Source organism: Phaethon lepturus, unplaced genomic scaffold (assembly GCF_000687285.1).
Source record: "Phaethon lepturus isolate BGI_N335 unplaced genomic scaffold, ASM68728v1 scaffold27144, whole genome shotgun sequence".
Classification (NCBI taxonomy): Eukaryota; Metazoa; Chordata; class Aves; order Phaethontiformes; family Phaethontidae; genus Phaethon; species Phaethon lepturus.
The window spans coordinates 209,961-228,050 of record NW_010537555.1 but is presented as its reverse complement, the minus strand read 5'-3'; positions in this window follow the sequence as shown (position 1 = coordinate 228,050).

Below are 18,090 nucleotides of genomic sequence, written 5' to 3'. Positions count from 1 at the left end.
TATACCAACGCTTTGAGAATCAATGAGATCCTACAACAAGTAAATTCTTGATAAACTGTTTATTTTTTGGAGAAAAATAGCTGTTTGAAAATCACTTGGGTCCAGTTCTCAGCTGGTGTTTTTAAACCCCATTCCATTGATCTTAGTGTTTCAAAGGGAATGGAAGCTTTGAGATGCTGACAATACAAATCATCGTGTGCAAAGAATATTTCAGATGTCACAGGTGTATAAAACAGGTATATGAAATATAACGTACAATGGTTAATTATTCTGTTTTAAAATTCCATTGTGTCTAACAGGTCTCTTCACAACTGCTTATTTAACATGCTCCCCGCCCTTCCTTCTTTTTCTTGAACTACCTAACATCCTAAAATAAATCACTTATGATTGCAGATTCATGGAATCTGAACAATTGCCTGGGTCCGTGGTTATGGTCAAACTGCAATGCAGATGAGAAAAGAAGAGGAAAATGTTAGACAAGTGATTTAATAGTTCCCTTTTTATAACTCCCACTTTATAGCTGCTTCATGTAGCACCAGCTGCACTGCACCAGCTTTTAGAGCAACCTCTGAGGGAGGGGAAGGAGATCTAGCATGCCGAACTTTATTTCTTAACACTTAATTGATGGAAGAATATTAAACCATTATAGAGGAGACAACGGTATAACTGCCTTTTGTGTGGTTTTTTTGGTACCATTTTCATAGTCTGGAGACAAGGCAAAATCCTGTTCCTGACACTACCCATACGCTGACTTTGAAGGAGCACCATTTGTCAATGAAAATAGAAGAGAACTGAAAAAAACCAGATTTTTTTTGTTTGTTTTTGTTTTGTTACTTTGCCCACTTACTTTGACAGTCAATATTTTAAAAAACCCACGTAATCCAGGGTCCACAAAAGGCAGTGTAAATGTGTCTGACATTTCGGCATTTATTCAAATGAGACCCAAATGCAGCTAGCTGCTTGGGCATTCAGTGGCCTGATCAACTGCTGTTTTTCAATGATATTTGGAATGCGTTAGGAAAGTCATTCTTTCAGCATGACTAATCATGTAAATATTCTTATCTGCAAATATTACAGGAAGGGGTTAAAAAATAACAGCCAAAGCAGTGCAGTTTTCTGATGGAATATGGTATTAGTGATATTTTAGAGTATGAGATAAATTTTGCATGGATCAATTGATTGTCCACTTAGCAGCCTCATCATTTTTTGGTGTGATGAACTGTTTGTTTCGTGGTGTAAGACCTACATCAAATGCAATTATCATTTAATCAATCTTGAGTGATATAATGTGTGTAATGGGCTACTGGATCGATTAGGAAGTTAGATCACTTAATACAGCAGTACAAGATTATTTTAAAAACTGATCTTCTTTCTTGTATATAATATGCTTTATATGTCTGAGGCAAAACTGAGGTCAGGCTTAAATTATACATGAAACTATTTTACTATCAAAACAGCAACCCTAAAATGGAAATTGTTTTATTTGACTGACTCAGTAATAAACTAAAACATAACACAAACAAATGGTGCATAGCACCATTCTTTATGCAATATTTGCATCAAGCATTTGTTCTAATTCATAAGTACTTTCTAAGGAATTGCCTGGTACCCAAATTCACCTTTCTTATCTAGAGTTTTACTCCTTAAATTGGATAAATTGAGTTTACCAAAGTGTGCTAGAGCAGTCCGTTACTGTTAGAAGAGTACATCAGTTGCTGGTGAATTAATTAAAAGAAGATATCTATAACTGCAAAACATATTACAAAGATTTTAAAGTGAACATAATAATGCTGAGTGGAAAAAGATAAATCATTCTGGAAAGGGAGTTATTTTAAATTAACAGTTTTTTTGTGGCCTTTGAAATTGCTACAAATAAGTCTTTAAATGGCTTCTGGAATTAATATCGGTACGGTATGGTTTTATGTGATGTCTTAACTGTAGTAATCTTATTTTTAAATCCTCTGATAACATTTCTAATGGTTCTTCGCTTTGAAGTAACTGCAAAGACACTTTTTTAATGATAAGAAGTTTCAAATGAAATGCATGGCACATGTAACTAAAGAGATGCACAAAAAAACCTGCAGGCAAAATGTTGCAATTTTGACGTAAACTAGTAAAGACGGGCAAAAAATCAGTCAAGCCAGCAACAGCTTTTTGACTACTAGCACTGAATGAAGTTGTCACAAAGGGCTTTAGTACATAAGGTACTATCCATTGACTTGATAAAAAGCCTATTTATAAGACAATGGGAATCCTTCCATGGACTTCCCATCCAATTTTGAATCACATCCAGTAAGTTGTAACATATTTGTCTTCAATCTAGGTGTTTTCTCTTGTGCTAGCATGTCTTAAGTTTAATATTATTTCTACAATAATCTAAATATTATTCCAGTCTAAATACTATTAGGCCTGTAGCAGTCCTAACAATGTTTAGTTACCATTGAGAAATCTCGCAAAACCAAAAGTTTAAAAAATAAGTATTATGAGAGATAACCATTCTAATTTATTTTAAGATCTGCATGAATTTTAGCATAAATTTCACATATGACTTCTGTAGTCCTTTTGCCATTTGAATATATGTGGGACGTAAAAAGTAAGGAAATACTTGGGGCTTTTGCATATATCTCAATTTTATTCTTTAATTTGAGTATGTAAGGGCTTTTGGTAATCATGTGGAAAAAAGAGAAAGACTATATACATAGGATTGCTTGATTTCTCATTTTTGTTATTGTATTTTTGTTTTTTAATTTGCAGTAATGTCTTGCAGTCAATACGGCAGAGTTGCTGGATCTCAAAATCATCCTGAAAGCAGTTCCTTTGGGTGCAATTCCATTCAAAATCTTTTGGAAATAATAATCACTTCCCTTTTTAAGCCTGATGGCTTTCTCCAATTTTCTAGCTTTTGTTCAGCTTTGAACTTAGATTGTGATTTGATCCTCTGAAGACTGTCTTTCTTTTTGAAAAACAGTTCCCTGGATGTGTTTCTATAAAGCTGCCTCTCTTAACTGCTGGGTAGTAATACAGCTGTTAAGTTCTCCAGCAGGAGAGCTAAATGGGGAATTAATTTAGAGAGAATCTACAGGTTTGAATCTTTGGTTTCCCTCTTCTGAAAGTAGGTTTTTATCATAGGTTTTGCTATAGCATTATATCACAGGCACTCCACAGTAAAAGCTTGGGAGCCATGGCTAGAGGGGTAAGAAAAGTTGCTCTAGTATGCTGTGTGAGTAATAATATAAAGAGATGACCAATATAAGAAACTGTATGAACAACTGGTATTTAATAAGAGCTGTTTGCTGTCAGGAGGAACAAGACAAATAGAAAATTATTCTATAGACAAATAGAAAAAACTACTCCCAGGAGAGTGCAAAAGTCTTTTATAGGTCCTGTGTCTCCTGAATGATTAGGTCTGAAGTGAGCGGAAGAAATTCTTTGTATATGTAGTTGTAGCATTCCATGGTAGTTGTATGTAACAGTATATATGTAAAAGGTTATAAAGAAGTAAAAGTGGCATTAGGGATAATTTAGAAGGTCAGGTGAGTCCAGCAACTTCTCTCAGGTATTAGGTGATACCAAGCGATTCCTGCCTGAGGTATATTTGAAGAAGGTAGGAATGAGCCCTGTTGTCAGATGGAGATTGGAATGGTATTCCTGGTATTCTATAAAACGACGTTTCTTCTTTTTTAGTTTTATACCTAAAAGTCTAACTTTGAGGCTTGCCAAATAATTCTTATGTCTATTTTAGTATTAAACCTTTCTGCCATTGAGCTGTCGTGATGGATCAGAGGAAACCCACAGGTGTGAATGCAGCATAGTGGCGTCCAGCCACAACCACTGCAGGGGCAGCGGTATCTGGGGCAGTGGCGGAGAAGCTGGAGGCTGATGGTAAGGGCTGGCAAATGCTGTGGCAAGGGCTGGCCAGCCAGGCAATGCCTTTTACCAGGGAGAATGATCAGCAAAAGCAGTAACATGTCCTTTGTGCAAGGAATAGGAAGTGTAGGTACTTTTTGATTCTTAGGAAGCCCTGAAGCATCACAGCCCTGAGAAAATATTACTGATTATCGAGAAAGGTAACATTAATTGCAAACATTGGTATATACACTGGGAGACAGAATTACTGAGATGTTTAACATGAAGAAAAGGTAGCCCACTACAGTGATGAATATGGCCCTTAATGTGTCATGTGACTGTGGACTGTGTAATGCACTCAGCTGTATGTGCTTTTTATGTGAAGAATATGTTAGAGAGCTAGGCAGTTTGGAAAGAAAAATGGCATGACTCTATTGACAAGGAAACCAAAAGGATATATGTAAATAACAAATACTAATTTTCACATGCAAAAAGAATTAATTTAAAATACATGAATGTGTCTGTAATAGAGTTATCCAGCAACATAATGCTTCAGAAAGATCAGTATCATTTCTATACTACAGAAATGAACCAGGTAGATTCAAGGTTTAATTAATTATATATACTGATTTAGGCTATTAGAAAAGTTTTTAAAAAATACATTTACAAAAACACAAAACCATTTTCTGTTTAAATTGCAGTGAAATGAAAATATGACCTGCCAATTAATTTGGAAAATTACTGTAGGAGTAGAATCCCGAAAGTATTAGGATTTCAGAATAAAATATTTCTCTAAAGATTCAAAATGACAGTAGCTTCAGGTTTGATCATATATTATACCTGTCAATATAAGTTGATACATCTGTAGATTCAGTATTAATAAGAACATTTCGAACAAAGATAAATTATTGGAAGAAGAAGTCTGCTTCTTCAGATGAGAAACACTATGTATTACATTTAGTTTGTCAAGGAAATTATGATAAATCATTCTTAGCTCAAAGCAGAAAAGTGTGATTAAGTGATTTGAACAACTAGTGGCAATATCCATCCCAATTACTTTCCCTGTGATTGCATAGCATCTTCTGAAAGCATAGCCTAGCTCCTGGCAAAATATAAATGTGATAATCGACATTTTCAAGCTAGGGCAGCAGCCACCTAGGCAAACAGCCTAGTTCTTAAAGGCTGCATTACATTTTTTTGTGAATGCATGTATGGTCTTACAGCATATGGTAAGGAAATGTATCTTTCATTCTGTCCTTAGAGGAGTCAATTTGTTCCCAGAGGGGATGACTTTAGGAGGGAGTTGTATAGTTGCAGGCAGCCATTGAAAAGACTTTGCTTTCTCTTCCCCTCTAACAGAACAGCAGCAAGGGCCACTAAGGGAATCGCTATCTTCATGTTGAAAATTGACATTTGCCAAGCCAAATAATAGAGGTAGAGAGAAGATCTGAGTGTTTTCTATAAAAACCTCAGGGATAAACACTGTGGAGGTGGAAAAGCTATTTAAGGTGACAAACGGTGATGGCATAACAAAAAATGAGTATACAGTGCCCCTGAATAAATTTATGGTAGAAGCTAAGAAGAACTATGAATGGAATGAGGTTCTGGAGCAGCCATCCACATGAGTAGAGGGGGCATGAGCACATTTGGTGTTAGGATGGATTTTATTACACTCAGAGTTATTTGATGTGGTTGTCTGCAATAACTGCTTGGATGTGTGCCTTACCCCATTCTTTCAGAGTTTCATTCTACCCAAAGAAAGCAGCTGCCTTGGGAGATGTAAGCCAGGAGACAGTGGCAATTTTTTAGCTAGTTTGAACTTAATGCTCACTACTGTGATGAGATTTTGAGTTTAATCTAGTACATGATAAGTAAAGGATGACATGATTTAAGCATGAAAGCCATGCGTGCTTTTTGTGACATGTATTTGTTGACAGGTGTGTTAGTATATCAGTCTTGAAAAAGAAGATGACTTTCATCCTCCTAAATAAAAAATATCTCAAGATTTTGCAGCTAAGCATTGAAACCTTATCAAGTTTGCTGTCAGTAGTATATGTAATTAAGAGCCAGAGATTTTTAGCAATTGAAGGATCCCACTGAAATCTTATAAATAAAATCTGATGTCTAAGAAAACTGAGACACATTTTACAGACTGTTACAGATGAGACAGCTGTAGTCATCACTAGCTCCTGTAAGTCTTGTGAATATCTTTTTTGGTACTAAAACAGGTGTCTAATTTTCTTCCTATTTCTATAATTTTATCTGGTATTAAGATAGTTATATCCTAATTCTGAGAAAGTTGTAAGTTTGAAGATTTATTTTTCCCTGAGCATTTCATTTCTCTTTTTTTCCCACAAAATGCAATGAAAATGTTTTCAGATTTATAAATATTTTAGTATTTTGACCAGCTACTGCTATATTCATGATACAATTTCATAACTTGCTGTGAAATAATAGTGGAATACCTGAAGTAGATAAATTCAATTTACTGACATATGGTTTCCTTAAACATTATAATGTTTAAACATATAATGTGCTATATCCTCCATTTGATTCAGAGGTATTGTGTACAGCCTGTAGGTAGTACAAAAGAGGGAAAAAGCATCAGTTTAGAACATATATGGATTTCAAAAATGCAAAAAAAGGCAAAATGAAAAAGCTGTGGTATTTGGAAAGCGAGGATAGTATTGTCTTCTGCAATATTTTTATATCTTTCTATAAACTAAATATTGAAGAAAATACTAGGACATCATCCAGATTCTACATGTTCATTGTCTTTTATTAGAAGCAAGTCCTTCACTGAAGAGGGACTTATAGCTGTATTTCTCTAGTCCTAGTGGATTAATCCAAACCACCTCAGTACAACCATAAATGTCATTTGAACTGTGATGACATATTAATTAGTATTGCACATCAGACTACAATAAATTTCTGCGTCTATCTAAAAATACAGTTTCTTAAACATATGAGCTTATAGTAAATAGAGTAGTTTACATAAACAAGAATTTCAAATTACTTCATATCATAATCCAAGGAGGTATTCTGTGAGGGACCTTTTTTGTGGTGGTAAATGGATCCATCGATTTTCACTCAGTGCTATAACCCACTGCCAACAGTTGGTCTGTAGTTAATGCAGCTACCATTTGGTAGAATTTTTTTCCTCGTATTTTAATAGAAGAATGCTTCCTAAGTACACACTTCAAATACATGATGAAGTGCTGTGTGTTGCCTAGATTATGTCACAGTTCCATCCATGACTAGTTCCGAATATCTGATTTCTGGACAAAATTGTAGGTGTTGATTTTAAGAGATCATCCCATCTGACATCTTGTGATACTTCACCAGGGTAGTCAAACCTCTTCATTCTTGCGTTGTCACTAAAGTATTCTTGACTTTCAGTTTAATTATCTGGAACCCTATTTTTGCAAGATTTACCTGTGCTTCTGTGAGGACATATAACCAAGGTAGTTAAAAGAGAGAGATAACTCAGAAACTGCAAAGGAGTTTATGCAATATAATTAATTTGCATACTGAAGATAATGCTATGAAAGAAGATACAATTGGATTATGAGAACGCTTTGGAGGGGACTATGTTTGTATTTTATTTGCAGGAATTTGGAATTCTTTATAATCTATTTAAAATATGAGACAGGTAAAATAGAAGTAAAAATATAGAGATCCCTTTAATGTGTGTAAAATGTGTATTAACATTGCCATACATGAATTAAGGTAAAAACTGGGTCATTTAATCTATACTCAATAAATTCTCCACACTTGATTGCAAAGAGAAAGTCCATCTTAGTGGGACTTTTATTTGAGAAAAAGTCTGTCAGAAGTTATTCCTTTATATATACTATTTAAAAAATATTATAACATACTGGTTGTTACAGTAGATAACCCACTATAACAAAACAATGCAGTGTGTGAAATAAACTGAGGTAACTTGTAGGTGGTACTACTTCTAAATGCAAGGTTAAATTACTAGTATATGTGTATATATATATGGCATGTATATATATGTGTGTATATATATACATATACATACATACGTATATGGCATGTTAACAAAATCTACAGTATCTGAAAGTCATTAAGTTGTCCTTTCTACTTAAGTAAGTTTGTCAAGACTTAGATACTAAATTCAGTTCATTTGTAACAGAACCATGTGTATAGTCTGTAAAATCATTTTTGAAAGCCCGCTTTATGGATCTTACTGCAGAAATTAACAATTATTCCACAGGAGTGAATTTTTCTTTTTCTGAAACAAGTTTTTAAAATGGGATAGGGTGTTTTGCTAAAGTTAACTGTTCTTGTCCTTGTTTGGCAGCTGTCTACTGACAGAACCAACTCCTCTCAGTCAGATATTGCTAGATCTTCAGGAATAAGTTAGATGTTGCAGAGACACTTGCAAACCTTGGAATATCTCAGAGATCCATGTTGTTGACATGGGTATCAATGTAAGACTGGTGCAGCCTACTTATGTTAAAAGTCTATCAAATTACTAAATTATAAACCCATTTAGAGGCTGCAGTTTATGCTGCCTGTAAAACAACAGACCTTTCCTCCAGCCTGTTTGCTGTGATTGTCATGCGAGGGGACAGGTCCTTGCACAGGTCATGCCATGTGTGATTGAATAGCTACACGTTAAGTGGCCCTTTTGCTGTAAATGGATAGAATTAACTCTTAGTCTAAAGAACAGAAATTGTATCTGCAGCTAATCAGTAGGAGAATTTGCTACAGGTAACTGGGTACTTGTTGATCTTCAGGGTCCTGTTACTTTCATTTGCACTTTACCTTATACCTTTCACCTTCTGCACTGCTGGCTGCTAGACAGTAGCTTGCTTAGACATCTCGCTGTGCTTTTGGTCCATTGCATCAATGTCATCTAACGATTGCTTAGCAGTTCAAATATCTGTTTTAGTGGCTGCTGCTTCAGCCTTAATTGCTGCTGAGTATTGCTCAGTGAGACAGACACACGGTATTGAGCAGCAAGCAGAGCTGAAACTGGTTGGGTATCTATTGAATAGCATGAACTGTACAAGCCCTTCATTAAACTGAGCTCTGCTGTCTGAAGAGGGCCATAGCATGTGTATGATCTCTAACCTTTTGGAAGGTTTGTTTGACAAGAAGGCTTTTGTTTTCTCTGTAAGACCAATCTATAACATCATCAGTTAATGGATTAATTAATTTTAAAAGTTTAGCTGAGATTTTTGTTCTTATTTAATTAGAGCTGGTGGACATGGAATTCTAGCTGAATTCAACACAAAGCTTAGCAGCTTTGTATTTTTTCCATCTGTGCTTCTGAAAACCATGGTATTTGCATAGTACACAGGCAGCCTTGGGGTTGAAACACAAAAAGATTCAGCCATTGTAACTGTGAGCCATGCACTTCCCTACCAAACAGTGAAATTAAAAGCTCTGAATAAGATTCTAGTTTATCCTTTTAAAACAACTGGGGGAAAAAAAAAAAACTGCATAGGGCTGATTTCTCAGAAATGTCATGAGAGCAGGAGATATCTAAGTTAACCAGGAGCGAATGCCAAGGAGGTGGATGCTTCTGCCAGCCATGCAATGAATGAAGTCTCTGACTACTGATTAAAAGATTGTAAGTTTGATTCCTGCCTGGCTTGAATAATTTGTACCTAGGAGTAATTTGGTACCTTAACTCAGAGCTTTTGGGCAGAAAGTCTCTTCAGATGTGCATCCCTGACAAAACATCATTTTTCCATTAAACAATAAGAAGACTAATGCAATTATATTAGTTGTATCATTTTCAAATACCTATTCTGACTGGTTTTGAACAGGAACTTTAAACTCAGGATTATGGCACTCTTGAACTAAGAGTAAGGTCTGCCTTACTTACGCAAAATATCTTGTTGCTACTGTATCTAATTAGACAGCCATTTAACATCATACAGGAATCCCTTTTCTGTGGTTGTACAGTTATGGCCACTACCTTCTATATTTACATAGCAATGTAGTTTCAGCATCTGAAAATTCCTTCACCTGAGATTTGAAGTTCTCTTTCAGAACAAAATAAAAGTTTTCTCAGATTAACACTTACCTTATACAGAGAAATTAAGAACAGATAAAGTGTTAACAGGGTCTTATTTCTGGGCTGTATAGGAAATTACTCATTCTTGCAAGGTGCATAAAATACTACCTCTCCAGAGAGGAAAGGACAGTTATTAATCTGCTAGAAGAAGAGTTAAAACTAACTACTGGCTAAACTGACGTTTTAAAAAAATATATAAGGCTGAGGATGAAGGTTTGAATATGAATAGAACCATAAGGAAGATTTGGGTACCCCAAATTAACATCCTTTTCCCATAGAGGTAAAGTTGCAGGATATAGGATTTTGAGCTGCACTCTTCTGGGCCTAGGTGTCCTAATAGTTTAACAGCTGGTGACAGAAAGACATAATAGCTATGAAATATAAGAAAATATAGAATAAATAAGCATATGGTTTTCCTTCTATTTTCTATAGACCTGTCTCTAAATCTGTGGCAACAACATTGACTTGGATTGTATTAGTACATTCTATCTTCATTTTTGTCCTAGACTTCATCTGCTGTTATGTTAGTTGCTGGGATATCGCATTTTGCTCCAAACCATGTGTTGAGATCAAGGTAGTGGTCTAGTCTCATTGTGCCTGGATGCATACACACTCCTTAGTGGTACCAATTATAAAAGAGTGTTCTTCCACTGAGGTGCATAAACAGTGCAAGTGTCAGTAACACCGAGAGCTAGTATGGAAAATGCATCTGCTGGTGATTAATGTTAACCAGAGATTCCTTATTATGCAGTGAGATAGAAGAAAAGGCGCTCTGTTTCTCATGCCTAGCCTCCCATAGCCTCTGAGATACAGGATATTGGGCCAAGCTTTTGGGGCCCAGCTCTGATGGTCTAACGTTTTTCTCAATGCTCTTCTTTCTTGTGTAAGTGAAGTGCGTTTTGGAGCATCTTCACTGTTGGTGATTACCTAAGAGCAGATTGTAGTTGATCTCTTTCTAGATGGAGAAGAGAAGGAGGCAGAGTGAGCACAGGAACTCATCAGTGCTTGTCAGGTTCATGTTAGATTCTTAGCTCCCAAAATATTAGCTCCATTTCATTCTGCACTTTGCCTTGTTTGTTTAGGTACCCTTAAATATCTGTTGACAAAACTAGGCATTATATGGCTAAACAAAGAAATGTTGAGAGCGTTGTGTGAATAGGATTCAGTTAGAATTAAGGCTTAACAGTATAGGTTAACAGAACTAGGAACATTTTTTAAATCCTTGCTTGCGTTCAGGTAATACTGAATTTCACTGAAATATTAGTAGAAAAAAATAGTGCAAGACTATAGTATTAATGTTACTGAAAGTTCGTATTTTTCCTTTTCAGGGTCCCAAAGTTTGATATCTAATCTGCATCTAATATTGAGATGCAAATGGAGTTTAGGGTAAACCATTTTCAAAACTAGTTTCTAATTTAGAGGTCTTTGGTTCTGATGAACACTGGGCATCCTAACAGTGAGCACCACACAGTTAAAACTAATCAGAACTGCAGCTTTCACCTAAAAAAAACCTGTTTGAGGAACTGCTCTAATTTGGAAGTTAAAGGCAATTTATGTGTATGGTGAAATGCTATATACCCAGTGCTTTTTTCTCTGAGAGTGATGATATTATTTTAAGTGGAAAATTTGTTTTAAGTCCATTACAAAAGGTGATTTCTGACAACAGATGATAGTGAGGGATGGTAATGAAAATCACTTGCACATGTTTCTGATATTAACTTCCATTGCACCTTGTGAGGATAATCAAATTGATGTTTGTTGATTCATAAAGACATGCATTTTCCTAACCTGTGGCCTTGTAGTCTCCTCAGGTAGCAGTTCACAGGGGGAACTCTGAGCTCATGACTGTGCATTTCCAAGGCAAAGAGTTTTGTCCAACTCTCTGTTACTACATTGTCCAGCTAATGTTAAAAAAAAAAAAAAAAAGTTTTCCCAGGGCAGCATATTTGTTTGGTCAAGTACCTTCAAATTCTTGCCTGCTGTAGGTTTTATTTTGTTTTATACCATTTGTTTTCTTTCATGCCAGATCTTTAACTTAGCTTCAGAGTTTGTTTTGGCTTAGTATGGCCCTTGGCTTCAACTCCAGGTTTCACAGCATAAATCCTATTTTTAGGTCCCTGGTGCACTTTGAGATCTGCATAGTTAAATGGGATGTGGAAATTAATGTCAGTGCAAAGAATTATATTGACCTTTACACTTTCTTTTTTCCTTCTGAAAAACTGTTTTCATCACATTCTACATCCACAGCACCTAGCACAGTGGATTCTCCGTGCTTGATTATTGACCTGTTGATGTTTCTACAATGAAATCATCATGCTCGCAAGTCAGTGCAAAATTAATTAGCATCTGTGAAAGGAGGAAAAACAGCTATTAGGGAAGTTATTTTTAAAACTTTTAGGGAAGCTGTTCTCTGTAAGCTGGAAAGGAAAACCTACCAGAAACCTAAGTGTAATTTCAAAGAAAGAAATGTTGTGAAATAGGATTTGAAGATACTAAATCAATGGCTCTAACATCATTATGTAGTAAGAAGCCTGTGGCATAATGGATTTTCAAGTCACATTCACACTTTGTCACAAGAAGTACTGAAAACTTAGAACAACTTCTGCTCTAATGCATGGATGCTAGCAATAACATATTTTTATGCAATGTTTAATGGACAGGCAAATTCTGAGTAAGATGGGAATTTTCACTTTGATTCTAAAGTGAAAGCAACAGTATTTGGATGAAAGCATTTAGCACTTAAATGCCTTTATTTATATACATATATACAAAACTTGTGATTTTCAGCTTGGGGGGGGGGGAAAGGAAAGATAAAAACTGGATCAGTTCTTTCATGACCAAAAGACAGCAAAGTGTAACTCTTTTATTCCAAGTCCATTTATTTACAAAGTGGGAAATTTGGCATCAAGCTCTGTTCAGTTTGAGAAAGTGGTTGAAATAAGTTTTGTCAATCATTGCTACCTGTACACTGAGCTAAATATCTTTGTTTCCTTTCAGGCAGACATCTTTAAATTTGCTTTTTACAAGCTTGGTATTTCCATCCAGGCAAAACCTCCTCCATGAGGTTTCTTGCTTTGATTAATTAGTGGTCAATGTTTTAGTGGAGTTTTTAAAACCAAAAAAACTACCCTCCTTAACCCCTCCTCTCACATATACATATCCTCTTTTCACATATCTATATCTTCCTCTCCCTCATCACATATCCACAAATGCCCCATCTCAAATATTCTCCATATCTGTTGTATTGCTCCAATATCTATGTTGCATCTTTTTCAGAGAGATTATTTCTGAAACAGGTATCATAGTCATATGAACGTAGCCCCTTCAGTGAATGTTTATTATTGTATGCCTTGGTGTACTATTGTGAAGGAAATTGGACATTTAAATATGAAGCATTGTACCAGTCCAAAATTTGTACCAACTTAGCAACAAGTCATATTCCTGTTATATTTCTCTCTTTCCTTTTTCTTCTCATACATTGTACAAATTTTGTATTCTTAGCTTGTCTACTTTCATGGAAGCCCAAAATTTATTGGTTTTGGTTATGGGTGATAAGACACCTCTGCACATATCCAAGGAATGACATTTTAATTAAATCTACTTTCCTTCCTGTGTAATACAATGAGCTGACTTGTTTCATCACTTGGTAATTGTTGTCAAATACCTTTAGCTTATTCATCTAGATTTTAGCAATGGTAGAATTTTGTCGTGTTTCGGTGAAACTCAGGGTTGAAGTTTTAGAAATAGAAGAACAAAAAAACATCTGCTAGGCCCCACTGACATGTGTATTTCAAAAGATAACATTAACTCCTAAAAATACATACAAAACTGTTTTGGTGAAGAAATCTACCTAATTTTGTGGGAGGCTAGAAGATCTTTGTGACTGAATTGAGTAATAAGTTTGAGAACAGTAAGACCTCAGTGGGTACAAATCAGTTTAGTTTCCATTTGTCAGAATGCTGATTTTATTTCTACACTAAAGCTGATCTACTTAGTATTTGTTATTAATTTGATTTTCAAGCCTACCGACAGCCACATGACAACAGTGGTGTTAGTGAATAAACTCTGGAGTCGGGGTTTAGCTAGGTCTTGGACTTTGTACCAGATCTCTGTGGTTTACCTCTAGATTCGGGAGTTCAGAGCACAAGCAAAGCAAGTCTCCTATGGGGAAGAGGAGATGAAAGGTGATGTATCTCCTTTCCTAGATGTATCCTGAATGACTTTGAGGAAGAATGTAGATTTTCCCCATTCCTCTTCTCTAATTCACAGGACAGTAAAAACATATGTTACACACTGTTAATGAAGTGCTCAGGTGCACTTCTGGGGAGAATTGTCGAGTCCCATGACTTGTGAAAACCAAGATACTGAAGAAATGACAATGACATTGAAAGTACAAGAGAAGAAATTCTTTGTGACGGGAGTGATGAGACACTGGAACACGTTGCTCAGAGAAGTTGTGGATGCCCATCATGGGAAAATGTTCAACGTCAGACTGAATGGAGTTTTGAGCAACCTGTTCTAGTGAAAGAGTCCCTGCTCATAGCAGGGAGGTTGGAACTAGATGACCCTTAAATGCCTCTTCTAACCCAAACCATTCTATGCATTAATGGACATGCCCATTCTTAGTAGCTGTGGGAGGAAGAAGAGAATTGGAACACTGAGCTCTTAGTCCCTTGCAACAATGAGGAAGATTTGTTAAGGGAAGTTTCAAGTGCATGGAAATTTTTGTTTCTTTTTGCTTCATCTCCTTTCTCTGAGTGCCCCCAATGCTACAAAATTAATTTGGTTTTAATTTAAGGACTTAAACTTAGGTTCAAATACATCATAATTCTCAGAATTACTTTCCTCCTTGAAGTTATCGTCATTTGCTTTCATTGCGTAATTTGAATTCCAGCCTGTGTCACTCTGAAATAATGTTGCATGGTAGATTACTCCTATATGCATTTAACAAAGTTGTCACATATCACACATCCTGGAAAAGAGACTATAATGGGAAGGTTGCAGATGGTAGACTATTAAAACATATTCTTTAGCACGCCTGGCTAGCCAATGAAACTGAGCCAAGCAATGTGCTCTCAGAGAGATTTTCTAGCTGAGGTTATTTACCTTCAAAAGTAAAAAAGTAATGAGAGGAGGTAGGTTATGCCTATGTCCTGGTTTCAGCCAGGATAGAGCTGGTTTTCTTCACAGAAGCTATCATGAGGCTATGTCCATTCCTTTTTTTTTTGAATGAAACATTGAACATGTACTGATTATTTGCTAGGTAAGTATAATTAGTCTTCAATTACAATGAAATTGTCATCCATTCCCTTTCCAAATCTCTGGCACTTTCAGTTCCTCCAATCAGTGTTGTGCTGACTAATCTCACATTGGCAGGACGTGAGAAAACAGCCCTTGAAATAAGAATTGTTCTTATTTGTTGAGCACTAGGATTTGCATTTGAAATTAGACTAATGATACAGCTGTCTAGCGATTGCTTTTATTGGGTGATGAAATGAATGTTATATGCTTTATCTTTAGCTCCATCCATCCCTTTGTGCAAAGATTTAGTTGCAGGTTTTTGATCAGATAAGTTGTGGTTAAGGTTGCTCAAGGTCTACCCTGAAAATGCTTTTGACTGTAATACTGGGCTTTGCAAAGTGTTCTCAGCTTTCCAGTTGCATTTCTATCTAACCAGGGAAGGAAATTGAAATAATGAAAATGTGACTATACTGTGCATAAAAGATTATTTTTTTCCACTGATATATTAAAATAATTTACAGGTAGGTCTGAGTGAACCCTTGAGTATATAAGTTGCATGGACTTGCCAGAGGTAATATAGCTTTTCTGAATTTTAAAGGCTCGGACTAGCTCTGATCTTTGTGCAGATAGTGACAAGGAAGGATGCAGAAACCCTCCTCTTCCTCTGTGGTTGTTTGCACTATAAAATCTAGCAATAGTTACCCCCCTTCTGCAACTTTGAGATGTTGAATTGTGAGACTTTCTGGTATGTGTGAAAGGTAGAAGGATCATTACCCTGCCCTCCTGCTGTGTTACTGTGAGAAGGACACTGTAGCATTGCAGAGGTTAGACCACCCTGAACTCATCAGAAAAATTTGTACTATAAGAACAGAATTTGTCTGTTTTTTTCCTTGCCCTTTTTTCCCCCTAGGTCTGGGAAATAAGAAGTAAACTTTCCATTGGCCAAGTAGATGAGTGCATGTTTTTCCATTATTTTTGTGTTCGTTGTGTCTTATCCTCCAATAGGTTCTAAGAGACTTGAGGGAGTTCTGATCTGAGCAGACACAACTGAATCTGCCATTTCCCATGTTAATAAAATGTTGAATTATGACATTTATTATTATTAGCATAATACCGAGTTTAGAAAACCCAGTGGAATAGGCTGGTTTATTGGCCCACTCTCAGTGTTTTATTAACGATGTGTCTTTGAGGACAGCGAGAGTAAATACACCTCTACCCTAGCTACACACAATTAACAAATTATGTACCTTCTCCTCTTAAATATCCGCTGTTCAACCTTGGAAAGGTGCTGTCCTGTACCTCTGTTTTGGCAGGCCCTAAAACCGTGGTGCCTGGGACACAAAACCTCTATCACGTAGTCTGCAAAAGACCATTTTCAGGTGCTGCATTAGATATCAGGGATGCTTCTGTCTGTCAAATACATTTGCCGGTAGGGAACAGGAAGTGATTTGAGTTTGAGAGAGGGCAAACATTCACAACCTTTGGATATATATTACCTTGGACTTCTTAAATCACACTCTCAATCTCACTTCCTCAGTCAGAAATAACTGATTTTTTTTACTTTGGGGAAAAAGGTTCAGAAGAGGCTAAGGGTAAGAAAACTGTGAGCAGAATTTTTTGTCTCTGACCATCTAAAGAAACTCCATGTGGAAACAGAGCAAAACATTTTTGTAGCTGGGCAAAATTCCTAGTGGATTTCTGAATGATATATAGTAATCTAATCTGGAGCTTTCTGTAGCCCCTGAAGTTTCCTGGTGTGTATAGCACAGTTGGTCTGTTGTGTTTAATTAAGAATAAACTCCACTGAGAGGGCTTTTTTTTCCTTGTTTTATTATGTTTTAGCTACTTTTCATGTGTTTAACTAGATTAGACAAGTAGATGTTTGTTTGTTTGGATGGATAAGCTTGTGATGATTTGATTTCTAGTTTTAAAACAAAGCTAGAAACTGAACAAGGGGTCATTTGAAGTTTATTCCGCGGTGAATAATTCACTAGGAAAATATTTGATGAGAAAAGAGGTCTACAAGAGAAAATCACTAGAATTTTTACCAAATTGCTCCACAGTGTGATGGACTGATCCACTTCTAACCTCCTACCACAGTGCACCCTTAGGGGCGAGTCAGTTTACAGAAGTGCAGAAAATGCAGAATTCCCAGCGCTGCTCCCTGACTTATTCTCCAGATATATTTCTATTTTATTTTTCACTGGTGATAACAAGGATGATAAATACCATTCATTAAAATGAAATTTTTAACATTCAGCAGGTAGAGATAACTGTTATTGCAGAGTTTTTAAAAGAATTATCTAAAGCATTTTCTTGTCCACAAGTCTACTTCTAAGTAAATCTTGGAAAACTTGGGAAGGTGTAACTTCCCAAAAGAAAGCTTGGCAAGTGCTAATATTTTAAAAGGGTATCACCCAAGCACATGTAAGTGGATGTCAACCTAGGCAAATAATGGAAAGGCTTAGCTCTTATAACGAATATGACCTTTTTCCTTTCAAGTTTCCAAATACTGCCCCTCATAAGGTTTTAACAAAAGATTCACCTAGATTCACTTGGCACTTCTGTTATAAAGTACCTTTGCAGATGTCTGTCTTTAGTATCATCTGAATTATTTCTTGGATATGTTTTCTTTTTTACCCAATTGTAGACATTTATAGAGAAGTTAGGCAATATTAGATGCTTGATCTGGTATAAAGTGATTGTAAACACAAGGCCAATATGATGAACTTCTAAACTGAGATTGGATTTTGCTGCTGAAGAGGGTGAAACTCCTTGCCGTAGAGGTAAGGCAGTTTCCCATAAGGGAAAAAGTTGTCAGGGTCTCAAAATGGGAGTGGACAAATTCAAAGAAGAAAATACTTGTGAGCTATTGGATACCAAGAGGCTATCTGTGGGTGACGAAACCCTTAAGCCATACCTTAGGAAGACTTGGAGAATATCACTGT